We start from the raw sequence: 6,049 nt of genomic DNA, 5'->3' as shown, positions 1-6,049 counted from the left end.
GTATAAATACAACTGAAAGCCTGGAGTATACAAATACAGACTAATTAAATGAGGAAAGAGAAAAGCAGTGCTGCGAACGCCGGCAGCTACCTTGCTAAACTCTGATGACTCTGCCTCCGATCAGCCAAAACATACCTGAATCTGCACACAAGGTGTAGAGAGTAATGTGAGTACTCCGAATCAGTGAGTAATAATTATAAATAATGGTTGAAAGTATGAAAACACGTAAAGGCACAAAGCAATTCCATATCAAGCAGTAAAATCACTTAAAGCAGTAAATCAGTGAAGAAATCAAATGATATTCCTTTTAAAACAAGTAAAACTGGTAATTTAACAGGTAAATAACAAGTAGAAATCCGCTCCTCGGGCACAGTATCAATCGCTCAGCATAGTATCAGCCCCTCGGGCTCACTCTCAGTACAGTATCAGCCCCTCGGGCTCAGTATCAATCACTCAAAATAATGGTTAGCCACTCCCAGAATAGTATCAGCCCCTCGAGCTACCTCACAATCACTCATATCAGCCCCTCGGGCTCACTCCCAGAATAGTATCAGCCCCTCGGGCTACCTCACAATCACTCATATCAGCCCCTCGGGCATAACATCAATCACTCAGAACAATGGGTACCCACGCTCACTGTGGGTGTGTAGACTCCGGAGGGGCCCCTTACGGCCCAAGCGCTATATCAAGCCACCTCGTGGCATCATCACTCAGCATATCCTCACATAACTAAAGCCACCGTGTAGCATATAAAGTATCTTAGGCCCTTGGCCTCACATCACTCAAGCCACCGCGTGACATAAATAGTAACTCAGGCCCTCGACCTCATATCCTCAGCATATCCTCACATATGGCCCTCGACCTCACTCAGTCCGGAAATCATCATAAGCCCCTTGGGCATTAGTAAAACAGTAGTTCTCAGCCCAAAACATAATGTAGAAATATCATTTTAGTTTCAAATCTGAGTAAAAATGGCTGAGCTTGTAAAACAGTAGATATCAACAGTACTGAGTTCAAATAATAAGTCAAGCAGTCAGTGATAAAAATCCCCGAAGGGTTCAAATAGTTGGCACGAATCCCAAATATGACAATCAGCCCAAATCATGATGATAACAAATGAATTTCATTCAAATATTCAGTATAATCATCAATCGGGATGAAGCAAGTCACAATCCCCAGTAGTGAAAGACCCCACGCTCATCATCCAGCGTGTATCTTGCCTCAATATAGCACTACGATGTGCAATCTGGGGTTTCAAACCCTCAGGACATCATTTACAACCATTACTCACCTCGAACTGGCTAATTATCTAGCTCGCGACGCCTTTACCCCTCGAATTGGCCTCCACGCGCGTCGAATCTATCCAAAATCAAAACGAATGCGTCACAATATTCTAAGGGAACAAAGCCCAAGAGAAAACATTCGAAAAATATCAAAAATCCAGAAATTAGCAAATCCCGAGCCCCACGCCCACGTCTCGGAATCGGGTAAAATTTACATTTTTAGAATCCTCATACCCTCACAAGTCTAACCATACCAAAATTATCCAATTCCGATACCATTTGGTCCTTCAAATCATCATTTTACATTTTTGAAAGGTTTCACAATTTTCTTCCCAAATCACGAATTAAATGATGAATTCAGTGATAGATTCATGTATTCTAGCCAAATCTGAGTTAAAATCACTTACCCCGATGAATTTCTTGAAAAACCTTTGAAAAATCGCCAAAATCCGGGCTCTCTAAGTCAAAATATTAAATAAAACCCAAAACCTCGTATCCCCTCAAGTTTCAGCCTCCGCAGGCCGCACCAAATCGACTGCGGTCCGCGCAAGCCAGTGCGGTCCACGCAAACACAACTGCGGTCGTACAGGCCTTCCTCTGCAGTGACAGTCTTTAGTATTTTTGCCATAACCTTTTCTACTGATGTCCAAATTGCGATATCTTTACCTTTCTGGAAACTAGACACGAAGGGCTACAACTTTTGTATTTGAATCATCTCAACATTCCTTGCGGATCAAAAGATGTGAGCATCCGAAGTTGGACCGAAGATCTGAAAATCTTCATGCGGCCGCGGTCACTTTTACGCGCCCAGCACTAAGCCAGCGCGCCCAGTGAAGCCAGCGTGCCCAGCACTAAGCCAGCGCGCCCAACGCTAATTCTACCGTGGACAACACTAAAAGTTCTGCCCCCATCCATTTTCTAAGTTCCGAAATGTCCGTACTCGCTCAAAACTCACCCGAAACACACCCGGAGCCATCAGACCTCAACCCAAACACACCAACACCTCCCATAACATCATTAACACCTAGTCGAGTTTTCAAATTACTCCGAACAACATCGAAACACAAAATCAACTTCGGATTCAAGCCTAAGAACTCCAAGAACTCTTAAATTATGCTTTTGATCAAAAAGTCTATCAAATCTCGTCCGAATGACCTGCAAGTTTGCACGCACATCCCAAATGACACAACGAAACTACTGGAACTCTCGGAATTCCATTCCGACCCCTATATCAAAATCACACCTATCGACCGGAAAGCGCCGAAATCTCAATTTTGCCAATCCAAGCCTAAACCTTCCACGGACTTCCAAAATGCATTCCGATCACGCTCTTAAGTCCCAAATCACCTAACGGAGCTAACCAAATCATAAAAATTCCCATCAGAGATCAAATACACATAAGTCAAATTTTGGTCAAACCTTTCAAATTTTAAGCTTTCAACTAAGACTATTCTTCCAAATTCATTCTGATTAACCTGAAACCCAACACCAACGATTTACATAAGTCATAATACACCATACGGGGCAAGTCATGCCCGAGAACAGGCGGGCGAAATGCAAAAGCTCAAAGCGACCGGTCGGGTCATTACATCCTCCACCACTTAAACATACGTTCGTCCTCTAACGTGCCAAGAGCTATTCCATAAGCCAACAAATTGTTGAATAACTTCACCATGCACATGCCCAGGGGTGATCCCACTTCACCCTATCTCGCATAGGTTCGATAACACAATATAACGGAAATTTCACAATCCATCCTAGTCCATGAACTATGGAACCACATTTCCTCTTCTTAAATCATCGACACAATCAGAATTTCACATTTATACTGTGAATAAGTTCGAACAAGCTGTAACAAACCATATATGATATCTTCGGTGCAATCACATGATATACCACATAACTCAACACTTGTAGTGATAACTTCTAACCACAGCAGCTGCACACAACATCCGCATACTGATAGAAAAACTCTTATCAACTAGAGTCTTATCCCAACACTTTCATATACTTCCAATGATCACTAAGACACGCGGTAAGCTGTAACCATTTTCCAGATTAACCATTCATGAAGCCACTTCTTCCTTGGCAAATACCACAACAAATTTCCGAACCGAAGCTCGATACTATACTTCCAACATGCTAAAATCACATCCGTTCATATTTATTAATGATCCCCAAAGATTTCCTCTAAATCAACACATTACTCTGGTAACATGACACATCCATACAGGCCTAAACCACAGCTTGCACAATACACGCATCAATACGCAACAGTCCGAACATACTCAAATCATGAAAATGACTCAAATGAAAGAGCTGTACCTCAAGCTCACCAGTACCACCACAACACAAGGTTGAGAACCCGTCTCACATCATAGGAACAAAACACACGAGTCTAACATGCAAGGTCATACCTCCACATAACTTCGCTACGATGTGAGATCCTATCCAATACTGCCCCACATGAACCACCTTAAGTCACTAGCTCGAAATCGACAACCACGCACAATTTGATATCTGGAACCAAAGCAGTTCATCATACTCACGGTGAAGTAAATAACATACACCATACAAATCCGAAAGGACATAACTGATACGCCATTCACCGAGCAACACCCAATTACTCTTCCCTCTCGACTTCCACTACGAGACCCCAATAGAACCGCACCATATGTACCTTTAACCAACAAATCATAACATCTCGCAACACAGAAAGGTAACTCATGGATCTCCCCAGATTACTAATAAGCTCAATAACAATCGAATCAATACACCCATCAGCAGTACAATTTAGAGCCAACCAAGCCGACTCAAATTAAAAAACGCATCCACATTGACCTGCAACGAGCTCCTTATCATAAAATCCTGGAGTTGCTCTTCAACTCCTTTAACTATGCTGGTGCCATACAATATAGTGCCCAGCATCAAATCAATACCAAAATCAACAACCTTGCCCGACGACATGCCCAGCCACAAGAAACATATCCAAAAGGTCCCTTACCACCGGAACTAAATTAATGGTAGGATCCTCTACACTAACATCCATCACGAAAGCCCAAATAAGGAAGACAATCCTTCCCAGCCGTCCACTGGGCCTTCGAAATATAAAACCACTCCACTAGGGCATAATCCTACGGACCTCGCTACTTAATCCGTGGCATTTATGGCATAGCCAACAATGTCTCCTTAGTGCAATAGTCCAGAATGACACAATACGGAGACAACCAGTCTGAACCCAATATCAAATCCAAAATCTAACATACCAAGCAACAAAAGATCCGCTCGGGTCTCCAAATCCCGATAGTCACTAAAAAATGTCGATACACATGACTCACAACCTCCATAGAGCCTGATTATGAGAACTTCCCGTCTCCAACTCCATATGGCCCATGAATCCACATATCTGGTTCCAATTCGACCGACTGAATGCATACCACACCTTGAATACTCAATCATTCCACGAGAGATAATCTAGAATTCCTTTGTGCCACCAAGCAAACACGAGTATCAACAGTCATTCTAACCAAAAAATGTCGCAATACTACCGATGTATCACTAACTTAATCACATAGCCCTTTCTGAAACATATGCCCTCGTCAAATCACCCCAAATTAGCAATATCATTTCCTTAATCATCCGAAGACACTTCCTCTAATTATCTGAAGCTCGTTCCTCTAATTATCTGAAACTCGTTCCTCTAATTATCTGAAACTGCCCGTGCTGCATAAGAATTATATGACTTTCCATTCAAAACTGAACCGCAACCTCACGCACACACTTCCCAATCATTTATAACATACTGCATAACCCATACCATTCTAGGATACCCATGAGAACTTCATATCCCTTCCGAACCGCAAGCCACTATGCATTCCACTAGCCAAGAACTTTCCATTGATCCCATCTAGCAAAGAACCACTATACATCCCATGCTCCTCATGCCCATAGAAAATATACATCTCCAACCAAGGTAGAAACCATCAAGGACTCTCCGAGTTCCCTTTGCATAAACCAGACCTGCTAGGACTAAATCTTCTAACTCGACCAAGCTACGTAAGACATCAAAACCTAAGAGCATTGCCACGAAATACCTGTAGGAACTCATTACCCCGTAACACCCAAGAAACTAATCATATCCTTGCCATACTGATCCAGCCTACTATCAAGCTACCCCATCTATCTAAATTTCCTTCTGATTCATTTTCAACTTGATATTCTCTCTTAAATATTCCCAAAAGCACTAAATTCGAAATACTTCGCTCTGAAGAACTTCCTGCGGATCTAAATCCATTACCTCCTAATATTAGTACATAGAATCCCACAATTAATATAGAAAACACCATAAGTCTTGACGTCTTCCAAGGAAAACTTAGTTCCTAACCACATATACAACTTGAAAATATCCAATTGTTACATGCAAAATTTTGAACACAATAGGACCATTCTCTAGAGGCATCCACCCTACTTAAATCGTAGTTAGATTGATTAAACGAACCAAACAACTTGTGCTTCATTTGCGCTCCGACACTGCAGAATGTGACCTCATTTCGATATAACCAAGCAACTTCCTGCCCTATGTACCGAGCATTCCTTACCAACCATAACTTAAGTCATTCCCCGATTCTCGTACACCCATAAGGCATAACATAACCTTTATTGAAATTTCCTTTACTCGAGCCATAACTGATTCATAAATACGCCTCAAACTGGAACCATTAGAGCACATAACCATGCAATCAACTATTCAATAGCGGACTCCCCCA

This window comes from Nicotiana tabacum, chromosome 8 (genome assembly GCF_000715075.1).
Source record: "Nicotiana tabacum cultivar K326 chromosome 8, ASM71507v2, whole genome shotgun sequence".
Taxonomy (NCBI): Eukaryota; Viridiplantae; Streptophyta; class Magnoliopsida; order Solanales; family Solanaceae; genus Nicotiana; species Nicotiana tabacum.
Note: the sequence above shows the minus strand (reverse complement) of the source record.